The sequence below is a fragment of the Cupressus sempervirens genome, chromosome 1 (assembly GCF_028749045.1).
Source record: "Cupressus sempervirens isolate cs-2001-9-10 chromosome 1, ASM2874904v1, whole genome shotgun sequence".
Classification (NCBI taxonomy): Eukaryota; Viridiplantae; Streptophyta; class Pinopsida; order Cupressales; family Cupressaceae; genus Cupressus; species Cupressus sempervirens.
This window is the reverse complement of record NC_143118.1, coordinates 738509403-738526617: the sequence shown is the minus strand read 5'-3', so window position 1 is coordinate 738526617 and position 17215 is coordinate 738509403.

Genomic DNA, 17215 nt, shown 5'->3' with positions numbered 1-17215 from the left:
TTTATTATTGTGTTCTTCTATAGGTTCATCTAGAAAATTAATCTTAAGCTCAATTGCATTTTGTTGTTCAAATACTGGTTCATGTTCTTGATGCTCAGCATTAGGTACCAGATGGTGGGTATTTCTTGTCTATGACTTGCTATGTTCAGTCTGTTGGGCACCCACTCTCTATTTCTCTACAATTTCTATTTTCATTGTAACATTTCCTATCTGATAGGGACTTGTAGACTAATTTTCTTTTTTGTCTTCAGTGTTGGGAACACCATCATCCACATAGATGAAATTATTTTAGTCTTTAGGTTATTCTTTACATACAATGTCACTTCTTTCTACAAACTCATCAATTTTCAAATTTGCACTTCCCACTCTTTTTTTAGTGTTATAATTTAAACACTTATAAGCTTTGCTCTTGGTGGAATAACCTAGGAGTATACCTTCCTCACCTTTTGCATCAAGTTTTTATTCCTATTATCTTTAAGTAAATAACATCTACTTCCAAAGATATTGAAATACTTTATATTAGGATCATAGCAATACCATAGTTCAAAAGGTGTAGTGTTTGTACCTTTCTTGACTTGTACTCTATTAAGGGTATAAACAATAGCATTGACTACTTCTCTCAATTTATTTTTTGATACACTCTTCTCGATCACTAATATTCTTGCATAGTCCATTATTAATTAGTTTATCCTTTTAGCTATCCCATTCTGAGGAGGGGTCCTAGATGCTGACATATATCTTTTGATTACTCTATCATTGCAAAATTTATCGAATTCATTAGAAATAAATTTACCACCTCTATCAGATCTTAAGAACTTCATACTCTTCTCTATTTATTTTTCAACACTAGTTGAATACCACTCAAATAACTAAAAAGCATCATATTTAGCTTTAAGAAATATCATAGTCATCATCCTAGAGTAGTCATCAACAAATAGAATGAAATACTTATCTCCATAGTAGTTTTGAATGTCAATGGGTCCACATAGGTCCATATGAACCAATTCCAAAATATCACTAGAAGTATATGTTTTTATTTTTTCTCTTGAAATTGGACTTAGCCATCTTTCACAATTGACATTATTTAAGCATAGCATTTTCAGGCTATTTTGGTTTAGGAAATCCTATTACTCTCTTCATCTTACTAATATGAACACAAAATTTTTTAAGTTCACATGATATAATCTCTTGTTCCATAACCAAGCATCTTCTTGTTGTGCAAAAAAACATGTCCCACTTGATAGATCTATATCTAACTAATAAACTTTTGCTTGATCACCACTTCCAACTAGCTTACCATCAACATCATTTATCTCAATCTTCCTATTGTGGAGTTCAACCTTGTAACCTAATTTATTCAACTTCAAAACACTCAATAGATAATAGTTAAGTTGTTCAACCCAATAAACATTGTCACATGTTATCTTGTTAGTCAGTTGAATAGTTCCTTTACCTTTTGCAACAGATGGAATAGCATTACCAAATTTAACATATTCACCTTTGTATAGAGCAATATCTTCAATTTTATCTTTGTCACCATTCATATGATTGGAGCATCCACTATCTATTATCAATTTTTTACTTTTGTTTACATATGAAATCAATGCATTTTTCTCATTTTCATCAAAATCATATTTCATAGCAACATAGAAAAATTCATCATCATTACTCTCAAATTATTTTTTAGATTCTTCTTCAGCAATATAATAATATTTCTTATATTTTTCATCTATTCTTCTCTTGTAGTCTTTTTCATTTCTTCTTCATGTGTAATTGGTTACCTTCTTTTAATCCTTATCTTTTCAGTCATGACATCTAGCGGCAATATGACCAACCTTTTTGAATGAAAAGAAAATCATAGGTAGTTTATCTTTATATTTACCTCTTCCTCTTCCATATATTTTTGTAATAAAGGCTTCAAGTTGAACAATGTCATCATCAAAACTATCAAAACCACTCTTTACATGTTTACCTTATTTCTTATGAAGACCTAGTTGTGACTTGAAGGTAGGCTAAATAGTGGCAAGTGTATATTTATCAAGGTTGGCCATCTCAAAACTAGAAAGTCTACCAGTTACACCTTCCAAGCTCATATTTTTTACCCAGTGTGCATTTTAGTTCTTAGATTACAGTGACTCTAATGGAATAAATAGGGAGTAGAGTCCTCAATACCCTACTTTTCATTATTTCATCTTTGATTTATCCATTTGCACCACAAATAGAATTTACAACCTCTTTAACTCATTGTGCAATAGTGTACTATGTTTTCATCTTCCATCATTCTTGGGTGAACCCACAATAGTGGATTACACTTTTTTGGAGGAAGAAACTCCTCCAAAATTGCACAACAACTGATTTTCCTTTTCATACTTTTGATACAAAGTTTTCTAATAGTTTTAATAGAAAAAATTAGTTTCTATAAAAACTATTTAGTTTCTATAAAAATAAACAATGTGTGTAGTTTTGATAGAAATTATGGGTTCCACGTAGTTTTGATAGAAACTACCTAGATGGTTTTTATCAAAACTATCTAGGTAGTTTCTATTGAAACTATCTATCTTGGACAAGGTTTGTTAACCCCTATCTCGATCTAGAGATTTTTTTATCAAAACTTAATGATTTAGTTTCAGTCAAAGCTCTTAAAAAGAATTTGACACTTCAAAAAGGTCATAGTCGACCCCACATGTCATTTTTGGTAGTGGAGTCTACAATTTTGATTATAAGTGCACAAGTATAGGCATGTGACTCATCGAACTTTGAAAATGGTATGAATTTTGATTTTTTATACCCTCTCTAATGGTTATAGTTAAATTTATATGACTTTAGTTTAGTTGTATATGTTTTTATATATGTATGTATGTATATATATACATACATACATATATATATACATATACATATATATATATACATATATATATATATATATACATATACATATATATATATACATGTGTATATATATACATGTATATATAAATATATATATATATGTATATGTATATATATATATGTATATATATACATAAATACATACACATACACATATGTGTATGTATGTACATATATATTGTGGCTATACACATACTTTTAAAAAATTAATGTACAAACGTGAACTTGGAATATATTAATTTTAAGTTCATATGTATGTGCATGTGCATGTGTGGGTGTGTGTGTTTAAAATAACATGTATTAGTTTTAAATTTGTAATGCTAGATAATATAAATACATACGAGAAACATGTATGTACATTTTATTTTTAATGCAACATAAATTTGTGAAATATATGGTTTTAATACTCACAATTTTGAAGTTGTTGCATGCACACATGATATAAATTGACTAAGAATAAATTCAATTATGAAGTTGTGGTGCACGCATATGATAGAGATTAGGTATATAATTAAGATTAGGGTTTTGGGTCTAGCTTAGGATTATTATTCAAGTGTTTGATTTTACATCATGCTTAAAAGGTACTTATGGTTAGAGCTAGGATTAAAAGAATGGTTAGGGTTCTAGAGTGAGTGTTGTTGGAAATATTTAGGATAAGATAGGTTACTGAGAGGAGAGGGGTGAATTAGTAACTTATAAAACTTTTAGATAATTCACCATTTTAACTTTTCACCATTCATTCATCTAATCTATTGCTTAACTGAAAGAAAAAACATTCATTGCACATGTACACAGAGATTTGGTGACCCAAAAACCTTCCAAATAGAAAGTAAAACTAGCGTGGGGATGATGCCCACAAAACTTCAATACTGTAGTATAAAGTTGGCCTATTAAGGCTTACAATGATCACTTCTGGTGATTTTCCCTGTAAGGAGCAAGTAGGACTGCTAGATCCACCTTGTTAGAGGATTTACAAACATACAATGAAGTATGCACTCTGTTAGGAGATTTACAAAAAGACTATTAAGTCTACCCTGTTAAAGGATTTATAAACTGATTCACCTATTAGGATGAAGTAGCGGTTCTACTTACAACTATTTACTGATAAAATCCTTTTTGCATTGATCACCTGATGTGATAGATATAACTTTTCTGCTCCTATGTTAACCTTGTTGTATCCCTTTTACTTTGTTGTTGATTTTTAATATCCTCTTTACATGTGAACATCAATCTCTTTCTTTATATCCTTTTCACACACACACCATATATCATACTACAAATGATATCATACATTACATATATACCATTCCATTATTTACAACAACAAGGTCGGCCAAAATATAAGTGAACAAAACATTACTGAGTCGGTCAGATAGTAGAAAACTTGGGTTCCTCAAGCTGACTTGGTGACCTTTTGATACTCGACATCCATTGCATTACTTGGCATCATCATGCACTTGGTAGAAGTAGAGGCATGGTTCATACTAGCCACAAAACACTGCTTGGAACTTGGTAACCATTGGTGACTCGATAGATATAGTGTCACTTGGTAGAAACTAACTTCTTCGTTTACCTTGCTTTGCTTAGTGAACACTGAGTTCTTCATTTACCTTGCTTTGCTTGGTGAACACTAAGTTCTTCATTTACTTTGCTTTACCCGGTGAACACTGAGTCCTGTGTTTACCTTTTTCACTCAGTAAACATTGAGTCCTTTGTTTACCTTTTTCACTTAGTAAACACTGAGTCCTTTTTTACCTTTTTCACTCGGTATATACTGCTGAACTTTTCATTCACTTGGTATCCTTTGGAATGCTCGGTGAGAATTATCTACCTACTAAACTTATAAGGTAACTACTGAGTGCTTGGTATTCACTATAGACTAAGTGATGAGCTAGATAAGCATTCAAAATTGAATAATTTTTTGCACTAATGAAAAATATACCATAATTCCAACAATCTCCCCCTTTGGCATTAGTGACAAAAATACTTATGAGCCAAAACTTATGTGCAAAATTTGTCGTGCTGATTTACATATATCTCCTCCATACAATATGCACAAAGTATTCACAAATATTTCTATCTTTACACATGGCTTCCTTATTTACATATATCTCTATCTCTTCTTTGGTACTCTATCTACCCCTTTTTGAGAATAATGCCAAAGAAAACAATATGTATTTACATAGAAACACCAAAATGAGAGATAAACTTAGAATTTACCTTGAGAATAAGAGCCAATGTCTTATCCCAATTTTCTTGCAAAATTTTGTAGGTGAAGAGTGCTATTTGAATTTCAGCTAAAAGTTCAATCATGTGATCTGCAACTGAAAAATTGTTATCATGGATCAATACTTTGGAGTAGACAATGTGTTTCTCCATTATGTCCATGATAGGAAGTACCATATTCTAAATTTCAATCAAGGTAGATCTGATCCTTGTTTCCTCTCTCAACAATTCTACTTTCTTTTTTGACAAAAATCTGATTCAAAGATCATCAGATGAACTTGAATTAGGGTCAAGTTGCAGCATTTGGGCACTGACCTTCATATCCTCATAAATTTTATTTAATTTTTCTTTGATCTCCTTGGTATACTCGGTAACATCACAAAGTTTGGCAAAAAGTGAAGTTACATTATTAAAAGAATTTTCAAGATTGACCAAAATTGTGGACAATTCTACCTATTTTATTGGGATGTGCTGAGCAATGTTCTCAAGAACCTTAAATTATCAAATTTTCTTTCAACCTTTTCAATCAATTTTTATTGACCAGAGGTGTCCTCATTGAATTTATTTATAGCCTCTTCTAACTGAATCAAAATGTGTTGAGTAGAATCTACTTCAACACCTATAGCTTCTATAATTATATTCCTGGCATTCTTAATTATTCTGTACTCCTTATCTCTTTCAGACCTTAACTAATTCTGCATAGCCTTCATCTCTATTAGTTGACTAGCATACCTCATCTCTTCAAAGGTAGCATTTTCATAGTCAATTTTTGAAATCACTATCTCTGTATCTAAGTCAATATCTTTAGGAATTTCCTTTCTAGTAATTAGAAGTCTTAATGGTTGCTTTTGTTTGACTTCTGTGATGATTGGTTTGACCTTAGGAATAGACACAATAGTGGAGATGGAAGGACTAGTAGTGAAAAATTTGATAGGACTTGAGGATTGATTGCCAATAGGAGTATTTACTAGATAAAAAATTGGAATACTTCCCAAAAATGATGATACACTTGGTAATGAAATATTTGAACTAACTAGATTTGAAGTAGATGTAGATAATGCTAACAAAATTGTAGAACAAGCTGGAATGAAAATTGTAGAACTTACTGTTACACTGACTGGTGATGATGGAGCTGAGGAGACTAGCTCAGTAGCTAAAGAAGAGAGTTGTAGCTTGGTAGATGAACTGGTAGATACTTCTACTGATGTTACCTAGAGCTATGATGTGACAGGTGCAAATGATAAATCTGATGTAGATGTTATCAAACTTGTTGAAGCTGACTCCAACCTTGATTATGTGACAGTTTTAGGTGGAGAGTGAGGAAGGGATGCAATAACTACTGCTACAATTTTTACTGGATCATCTTGCTCCTTATCTTCCTCTTCAGCTTCTTCCTTCATTCCTTCTTCCTCCTTGTTTTCTCCCATTAATGCATGCAACTCTCCTGGTGAGACTATGATGGATGGAGTGCCATAAATATCATCACTGTTATTGCTATCATCATCCTTGATTTCCACTTGGTCTTCACTTGGCTTATGCAGATGATAGATGTTTTTCCACATGTTTGTAGCATCATTCAAAACATGCTCAATGTCTTTGATCAAAACTAAATATGTGTGGAATCTGATCATCATTTTACCTTCATGGTTTTTCATTGAAGTCTTTACTTCTACTCCATTGAGACTTGGTTGAAGATTCTTCAAGGATTGCTCATAGATGTGTTTTACCATTTGAGTAGCTGACTCCCATCTTGGTTACAATCTCTCCAATAGTTCTTTTGAGATTTGGGAGGCAAGCTAGTCCGGGGAGTATTTCCATTTACCAATCTTGCTGAGTACTAGTTCCTCTATCTGCATTTTCTCAACATATGTTCTAGTTTCAAATTTCAATGCCTTGAAATTTGTGATGCCTGCTCCTTCTTCCAATTATTTAAGCCTTTCCTCAAATGTGGGTGTAGGCCTAACTAGTATAGGTTCCTGCTTACCTTTTTTGGTTCTTCTTGTGAATACTGCAGTAGGCTTCTTCTTAGGTTTGGTAATTATAGCCTTACCTTTCTTCTTCGAAGGTTCTTCTTCATTTTCTTGTTCTCCTTTTTCTTCTTCTCCTCCATCTTCTTCATCATTGCCTTTTTCCTCACCTTTACCTTTTGTTAGCATAAGAGAGCCAGATGCAGTTTTCAATTTTGCTATCTTCCTCTTGCCTTTGCTTATGGCCTATGGTAGCTTGATTTCAAGCTCAATTATGGCCTTTGCTTCATCATAGGTTCCAAAAATTGGTTTCCTTGGGTCTACTAGCTCATTTACCAGTGCTTCTATGATGTCTCTAGCTTCATCAATATTTACATCATAGGGAAGAGGTTTTACCCATGCAACTCGAGGTCTGACTGCCTAGATGTACACCTTATCACAGTCAACCATGAAGCATACATCATGTCTGTAATCTTCAACTAATTTTGGTGGAATCCGGATCCTGTTATTCATTCTCTCCTTGAAATCTTGAAAATAATTGTCCATAATGCTCTAAAAAATTTCACCCATCTCTGCTACAAACTCATTTATCTGATACAAAATTGGAATGTCTTTTCTCTATATGATAGTTCCTTTAGATGGAAATAATTTATGAATGTAGAAAAAAAAATAGATCAACAGAGAACCAAATTTACAAGGGTTATTCTTAGAAGTCCTTATACTATCCATATTTTTATTTAATTATTTCAGCAATACTTCATATAGATCAAATTCAAGTTTTTTCTTTACAATCTTGAGGGCCAAATCCACAGCTGCACAAGGTACACTATTCAATCTACTGGAACTATATAATTTATATGCAATTAAATGAATGCCAAATCTTAGTTCAACATCTGATACAGTGTTGACCTTTAAACCTCTACCATCCCACTTGATTAGGGTTTTCTCCTATAGCTCCTCCCGATCTAGGGTTTTGGTGGCTTTTGCTTTACTGAGCATAGGGAGACCCATGATTTTGTGAATCATCTTCTTTGTGATTAGCACTGGCTGCTCTAACCATAATTTTCCATTATGCACCTGACTCAAGATATACCTAATCCATTTGGTTTGGAAGTTTCTGGGCATATGTGAGATATGAGTCAAGCCTTTGGTTTCAAGATGCTTGAACTCAGTTTTCAGAGATCCATGTATACTCATTTCACCTAGGGCACTATCCATCTCTAGGTTTTTTATTTCTAGAATAGAAAATTTTAAATGAGTACGACTATCATTGATAAGAAGTACCTTAGGTGGTATTTTTGATTGAGCTCCAGTTGGGTCGAGTGATTCTGCAACGGCTGGAACAATCTTGAAGTTGGGTGATTTCCATTCTCTACCCTTTATCAACATTTTTGAACCTCTCTTTTCCTTGGTACTGCTGGTGCTTGCGGATGCCATAGCTACTCAGTAAGTATAAGGAAATATTGAACAAATTCTTCACTTGAAAATCGCTTGAAATTGGTTGGAATTTGCTCTAGATTCGCTAGAGATCTTTTAGCTCTAAGTATTCTTAAGTCACAGTGAAAAATGAAATCGAATTCTGCCCTTTTGATGGAAATACTATCATTAATGCTCGGTATGAAGGTAGATGAGATTACATAGTGCTTGCCAATCTATCATTGATTTACTTGGTAAAACCTTGCAACTTGGTGGTCAAACAAAATCTTTCATACTCCCAAACTAGCTCGGTAAGGTCTTTAACCAACCTTTCTTAGTAGATGCAACATGGTGAATGATAACTTTTCTTTGGTCCTTCAATCTGAAATACTGATTTGATCATTTGCACTTTTTCACTTTGGAACTGCTTGAGATATGGCTTCATGATGAAGTTCTTGATTCTTCTTAAATCTAATTGGAAATGGTGGAGTCACCCATTTCTTGAGTGACATGACCATCATTTGAACTGTCTTGCTTGGTAGATTTAGGAATCCACTATTGTCTCATTTGCTTCCAAATGTTATCAGCTTTAGCTTTCTTTTCACCTTCAATTCTTCCAATATTCATGCAATTCTTGGCTATATGACCAAGTTCAGTACATGTGTAACATCTTATGGTTGTATCTTTTTTTCTTAGGTGATGTCTTGCATAGTTTATCCCAATGTGTCCATATTCTCCACAATAGTGACACCTACACCAAGTATTGTAGTCCCAACCAAATATTGCTTTGATAATTTGATCTATTGGATTGAACATTTTTTATTTACATTCAGAGGCCTTGTAACCTTGTTTCTTGCATTTGTGACATTTTCCTTCAAATGTTGGTTTCTCTTTGCATTCATTAGCTTTGTGACCATGCTGATTGCAATTGAAGCACTTGGCATTGAATTTTCCTTTTCCATTACTCCAACATTTGTTTGATGTATGACCTATCTTGCCATAGTGATTGCAAGTGGGTCTTTGATTCCTTTGGGCACCTTGTTTGGAGGATTCACCTTCTTCCTTATATCCAAGACTAGCTTTACCTTTTTGTCTATGAAAGTTATGCTCACTTTGCTGATCTAATTGAATCATGTCTGCTTGAGATTTCATCATTCTCTCATTGATTTTATTTTCAGTGATCAAGTCATTTTACAAGCTTTCATTAATTTTTCTTTCAAATCTTAGATCACTTTGTAAGCTTGCATTGATTTGTCTTTTAGTGATTAAATCTTTTTTCAAACTTTCATTCTCATATCTTAGATTCATAATTTCTTCATTTGCATTAGATAGTTGACCTACAAGATTTTCATGTTGAAGGAATTGATTATTTCTTACCTCTAAGTCTTCATTTGCCTTGTTTCTATGTTCCAAAACTTGACATAGCCTAATTGATTGCATTTCTTGTTCTCTTTTAAGCTTCCTTACTTCTTCCTGCAGAGAACTATTCTTTGCTAGGAGTTCCTTGATTGCTTCATTAGCTTCATTTGAACTGCTTGATGGTAAAAGGTCTTCAATCTTTTCTTCAACATATTGATGATCATTCATTCATCTTGCAAGTTCCTTCCTTCTTTTTAGAGGTTGAGAAAGATGCTCCTTTGCTTCTTTGAGTTGGGCCATGGCCATTTATAGATCTAGCTTTTCATTTTCAATAGATTTGTCAAGTTTGAATATCTCTATTGTCCTTGATCTATGCTCAAGCTGTCAAACTTTATCCTGAGAACCACAAAGTTCTTATACCAATTGTTGGAAATATTCAGGATAAGATAGGTTACTGAGAGGGGAGGGGTGAATCAGTAACTTATAAAACTTTTATGTAATTCAACATTTTAACTTTTCACCATTCATTCATCTAATCTACTGCATAACTAAAAGAACAAGAATTCATTGCACATGTACACAAAGATTTGGTTACCTAGAAACCTTCCAAATAGAGAGTAAAACTACGGTGGGGATGATGCCCACAAAAATTCAATACTGCAGTATAAAGTTGGCCTGTTAAGGCTTACAATGATCACTTTTGGTGATCTGCCCTATTAGGAGCAAGTAGGACTGCTAGATCCACCTTGTTAGAGGATTTACAAACATATAGTGAAGTATGCACTCTATTAAGAGATTTACAAAAAGACTGTTAAGTCTACCCTATTAAAGGATTTATAAACCAATTCACCTATTAGGATGAAGCAATGGTTCTTCTTACAACTATTTGCTGATAAGATCCTTTTTGCATTGATCACCTGATGTGATAGATATAACTTTTCATCTCCTATGTTGACCTTGTTGCATCCCTTTTACTTTGCTACTGATTTTTAATATCCTCTTTACATGAGAACATCAATCTCTTCCTTTATATCTTTTTCACACACACCATATATCATACTACAAATGATATCATACATTACATATATACCATTCCATTATTTACAACAGCACAGTCGGCCAAGACATAAGTGAACAAAACATTACTGAGTTGGCCAGATAGTAGAAAACTCAGGTTCCTCAAGCTGACTTGGTGACCCTCTGATACTCAACATCCACTACATTACTTATCATCATCGTGGACTAGGTAGAAGTAGAGGCACGATTCATACTAGCCACACAACACTACTTGGAACTTGGTAACCATTGGTGACTTGGTAGATATAGTGTCACTCAGTAGAAACTAACTTCTTTGTTTGCCTTGCTTTGCTTAGTGGACACTGAGTTCGTCATTTACCTTGCTTTGCTCGGTGAACACCGAGTTCTTCATTTACCTTTCTTTGCTTAATGAACACTAAGTTCTTCATTTAGTCCTTTTTTTACCTTTTTCACTTGGTAAACATTGAGTCCTTTGTTTACCTTTTTCACTTGGTAAACACTGAGTCCTTTGTTTACCTTTTTCACTCGGTAACCACTACTGAACTTTTCATTCACTTGGTATCCTCTGGAATGCTCAATGAGAACTATTTATGTACTAAACTTATAAGGTAACCACTGAATTCTTGATATACACTATAGACTAAGTGATGAGCTAGATAAGCATTCAAAATTGAATAAAAGTTTGCAGTAATGAAAAATATACAATAATTCCAACAAGTATTTAGTTTATGATTAGAACTACATATGGACTACAATTAACCTTCAAAGGTCAGGGTTTTGATTACACTTTTCAGGGAGTTTAGTCTTTTATTAGTGTTCATATTTGGGTTTTATTGGGTAAATATTAGGATTTTATTAGGGTTCATATATGCACATGTACAACATTAAAATTTAAAGTTTACTAAGTAAAAGCCACATGTATGTTATGTTCATTTCATATTTAGGGTCCATATGCACATGCTCATTTTGAAGTTCAAAAATAAATTTCAAACATGTGTACATGATCACTTATGATAAATTAAAACTTATATATATTAAAAGTAAATTTAATACATGTACATGTGCATTCATTTCAACATTTAAAAAAAATTTGATTCATGTGCACGTATTATATATTTAAGTTCATGTTTATGCTTTCTAGTTTCTTAAATGTCATTGTAATAAATTTCAAGTTTATTGAATGTCATATTCTAATATAAATTTCAGATTTACACATTATACACACATAATACATATATTGGTCCACATGGCAAATTAACATCTTCCTATCCCTGCAACCTCAAGTCAATCCTCATTATGTAACAACATCCTATCTCTCCTAAGTAGCAACTTGTCCCACGTGAAGAGTAGTATCTTCTCAACCCTGAGTAGACACCTGTTCCCCATGAACATTGGCATATTCCCTAGATCAGTAGCTTATCCCATCTCATGAGCTCTATGATCACACTAACCAAGACATTTAGAGACTTCATGAATCCCTGGCTAGTGGCACATGCTCTAGTGTATATAATAGTACATGTAAGAGAATCTTATGTAACCTTACATATATTTGATATGAAATTCATAGTGTTGATCCATATTATACACATACTATATAGGTTTTCCTTAATAGTAAGTAATGAGAGGTCTATTTAGGTATTTCACTATAGTAGGTGCAAGGCTTTGTTCCCAAAGATGTCTTGAAGAGGGAATGTTTCCCACATTATGTCCCAAAAATGTTTGTGAAGAGGTATTCTCCCCTTAAATGTATAGATCCACACATGGCTACACTAATTTACATACACTTCCTTGATTCTATTTATCGTTATGCAAATAATTACCAAACTCTAATATATTTTACATGAGAGCTTTATGCAGAGGATCTCTTAAGTAGGGTGGTGAACTATACTGATTTACCATGGAATTTAGGATAGTAGCATGGTAGACTAGCTAATAGGCTATCGAGTTATCCACCACAAACACATATGTCGATTATCAGACAGAGGGAACCTATTATTTCCCCTATATTAGGTCCATCATCTCATGAGACCATGCCTAGTACATAGCTGTGTGGAGTGATTCAAGGATTTGGAGAGATTTTTACTGCTGACAAATCTATTTTGAGTGACAAGGTTGGCTAGTATTTGATGTCTCATCAACATTCTAGGTCATCATTTGGTTCTTCATCTTTAGTTAACTTGTACAGTGCACTAGGCATCCCTTCACTAACTAGCTCAATAGGTCTCACTAGAGTGTTGGCATGAGATACTATCACTATCTTTTTGAGGATCTATTATATGTTAGTTTGTAGTGATTGATTGAGGAATTACTATACATACTTCATAATTCTTTGGGTTCAATTTTATCATAAATTTTGGAATGACATGTAATTAATTATAACCCAAAAGAGGCAAAAATACATGTATACAAATTCTTAGGGTTAGGGATTTTCATAGCATGTGATGTGATAATTGTTTCTTATAGTAGTATTGAGCTATAAGGGATTACAGATTGTAATCATGTTGTAATCACTAGATCATAATAATATTGGACTTGTTTTTTGTTGGACATGGCCTAGGGATTAGGTGAACCACACTAAATCTTGGTGTCTTGTGTTCTCTTCTATACGATTCAATATATTTTTATATTGTTTATATTTGCATGTAATTGTTATTTTAATCTATGGTTTAATCCTAACAAGTGGTATTAGAGAAAGGTTATTTTTTCAGTTATCCTCTAAAAAAAAGTTTCACAATTTAGTGGGAGAAATGGTAGATGAGGATAAGCTGAAGGTGGAGAAGTTTAATGGGTAGGACTTTCAGTTATAGAATATGAAAATGGAGGACTATATTTATCAGAAGGACTTATGGAAGTCATTGGAAGGACAAACAAAGAAATAGGGAATTATGATAGATGATGACTAGGAGACTTAAGACAAAAAGGAACTTGGAAGCATTTGGTTATGCTTGTCACCATCAGTGACAGGGATTTTTTTAGTGGCTATTATTTCTTTAATTGGCTAATATGTCCCGATTGGGCTATAGAAATTGGCTGAAAAAAACACCGTATACTAGTTAACCAGTTTGCCCAAATTTTATAAAATACTCATATAGTGGTCGAAACGTTCGCCACTATTATTATGCAATTTTAGTTTGGTAGTCAGGTTCTTCGACCATATTTCTCTTTAATGTTTACTCTTATTTGCTACAGAATTAATTGAATGTCTCTTTTGACAATCATCATTCACCAAATTACCATTTTCCTATGTGAATCTTTTTTTTATGAGTGACATTGTACTCCATAGACAACTTACCTTGATACGTGTCAACATTCTGGTGACTACCTTAACAATTCTTCTTCCTTCAAGAAATGTTGGCCGAAATTAAACCTTAGCCATTAATCTTGGATCATCAGGTGGTATGAGTTCTCAAATAATACATTTAACATAATTACATTTCAAAACATAATTTGCCATCAATATCAATAATTTTATTAAAAACAAAAATTATAATCGCCATTATTTTATAAAAATTGTCTAGACTATTAAAAAAAATTGCCACCAAATATCCGTCGATTGATGCATAATTTTCCAACACTATTAATTTTTTTTACCCAAATGACATGTGATTCACCACAATTTTATAAATTTTGGGAGGAGGGAGTTGCTTAAAGTTATTCCTGATCAGTGACATTTAACATTACAAAAGTAAAGATTATTAAAGAGTTTATTGAAACCCTGGCAAAATTGTATGAAAAGACATTTGCTTCAAATAAGGTATTTCCCATCAAGAATTTATCTAATATGAAGATGAAAAAAGGTGGATCTATTGTGGATCACTAAATGAGTTTAATACTATTACTAGTCAATTATCTTCTTTGGGTATTAATTTTGATAATGAAATTAGGGCTCTCTTGATTTTGTGTTCTTTGCCTAAAAGATAGAATGGCTTGGTAATGGCTATGAGTAATTCTATTTCTAGATCTAGTACTCTAAAATATGATGATGTGATTGGTGTTATTTTGATTGAGGAAACTCATAGGAAAACCTCAAGTCATTCTACATTAGGAAGTTCTTTAAATGCAGAAAGCAGAGGCAGAACAAATGAGAGAGGAAACAATTATAGACATCATGAAAAATCAAGAGAAATGTCAAAGGGAAAGAGTTCTCAATCAAGAGGACCAAGAGATTGTTTGTACTATGGTAAATTAGGGCATAATAAAAAAAATCATTGGACTTGAAAGAACAAGGAAGAAGATAAACTAGAATGGAACATAGAGGCAAATGTGGCAAGTAAAAAATCTAAAGAGGATGCTTTGCTTCTTTCTTTAGAAAGTGTTGATGATTCATGAGTTTTAGATTTTGTTGCCTTATTTCATGCTACACCTCTTAGAGCTTATTTTATTTATTATGTCTGAGGGGATTTTGGGCTTCTTTATTTGGGGGATAATGAACCCTATCAGATTGTTGGAAAGGGAAAAGTTAAGATGAAGTTATAGAATGGGAATTATTGGGTAAAGGTAAGACATGTTCTAAGGCTAATAGGAGTTTAATTTCATTAGGGAAACTTGACGATGAGGGTCATGTAGTTACTTTTAATGATAAAAATTTGAAGGTTTCAAAATGTTCTCTTGTAGTAGTAAAAGGAGTGAAAATAGGCAACTTATATCTTTGCACAGTTCATACTGTTCCTTTGTTGGTGTTCGAAAACATTGTAGATTTCAAATTACCCCGATCAAAATATGACACATATAGGGGCAACTAACTCCCATCTTTAACATATCATTTCAGACACTAGGCCAACTATAAGGCTTGACCCTTCTACTCCAAGCTTTGCAAAATCTAGGTTGGTGGAGCTTGGATTCAATCAATATAGTACCAGTGCAAAAACATATTCCTAAATCTATTCAAAGTAGATTTAACCCTTATTTCTCCTAATGACTTATGAAATGACATAAATCTACACTAGCTAAATGCAAATCCTATGATATTCACAAGCTAAGTGAGGGCATCACATTTAGTTTCTTCAACATGAAAGGGAAAAAGCATTTCATTAATGATGTTCACTCAACAAAACCTCAGCTATGTAGTAGTATAACAAGTGATCCTATAACTAATCAATGCCTTAAGCATTGGGAAATTTCATGAATTCAATACATACATCTATCATATCAGGAAATATTTCATATACCCAGACATTATATCCATCTAATCACCTTGCGATTCAGACATCAGTGTTCATTTAGACCTCATTCTCATGAAATATCTTTCTTAACATAACCAACAATTTTGTCAAACACATCAAGCATTTAATTGGTCCTTTGTTTCAATAGCAAAACCTATTTCACATAAAACTTTAAAGGGATGCAAATGGATCTCAGATGTTTGTTCCTAGATCACATAAGATTGCAAATTACTGAGACAAGAGACAAGAATTAGAATGAAACTAAGGAAATTCTGGTTCATTGTATTTATTGTATTTAAATAGTATAGTCATATGCATGAAATAAAAACATGAAACACCTAAGAGATCTAAAATAGCTTTATTATCTTTCCCACTACTATTCATATAAGAGAAATTTTGTGAAGAATGAAACACAGATCTGGATCCACAAAGTCATCTCACAAAAAGACTGAAGATTCCAACCAACAATGGTCTTACAGTGAAAAAAATTGGAATCCTTAGAATGGATGAAAGAAAGCAAGATATAGAGGAGAGTGAATTCCTAATTCTACTTTGAAGATGATGTGTCCACTTGAAATTCCTTCTTTTGCAACAAAAAGAATCTCTCTAATCTCTCTCTGCAACCGATCAATGAAATCCTTGATCTTTTTTTTCTCTCTAACTAAAAATTGGAGCCAAATTATACCATAATGGCATAATATCATCAAAATTGATCCAACAGACCTTTTACAAAGTGTTTTTACCAAACCTATAACTGCATTTCCAATTTTTAGTTATTTCATTGTGAAGGCCCATATTTTACATTTCTGGCTATAAGTTGAACAAATGAATTCCTATGCAAAAATGAACTTCATAATTGAAAATTTTGTCTTCTCACGATTTCAACGATATATAATATTGCTATGTTAGCCTCTCAGAAATGTCTAGAAAGCTATTTTGAAAATCACCCCCTAGTATATGACTCAGGTTTGCAATTGAAATTCAAAAATTTAAAATATTCTAAGGTCTGAACATTAAAATATAATCCTTTTAAATTTAAAATACCTGAACATGCATTTATTTCAAAAAATAATTAAATATTATTTTTTATTATTTCCAAAATTTCCCCTATCCATTGAATTTGGGGTCAAACCTCTGTTGATTGGGTGCCCACCA